This window comes from Penaeus monodon, chromosome 21, assembly GCF_015228065.2.
Source record: "Penaeus monodon isolate SGIC_2016 chromosome 21, NSTDA_Pmon_1, whole genome shotgun sequence".
Classification (NCBI taxonomy): Eukaryota; Metazoa; Arthropoda; class Malacostraca; order Decapoda; family Penaeidae; genus Penaeus; species Penaeus monodon.
Window position 1 is genome coordinate 835,851 of NC_051406.1, and position 298 is coordinate 836,148.

Sequence of the window (298 nt, forward strand, 5' to 3'; positions counted from 1 at the left end):
TTTCCTACCTTTTATTATTGATATCCCTCAACCTCCAGCGCAAGTTTCGCCCTTGGGCGCAGTGACAGGGGAGTTTGATGAAAAAGGGAGGGAGGGAGACGGCGAGGGGAAATGCGACACGCGCCATGATGCCGACATGACTGACAGGTGGAATTCGATGCGGTGGCGGAGTTTTATATCTTGATGGGTTTATCGCACATCGTCACATTCGCTGTCGCTGTCACTCACTCCCCTTCCTTTCCCTTGCATCGAGGGAAGTCACCGCGGCGTCGTATCTGCTCTTGCATCATCCCTCCTA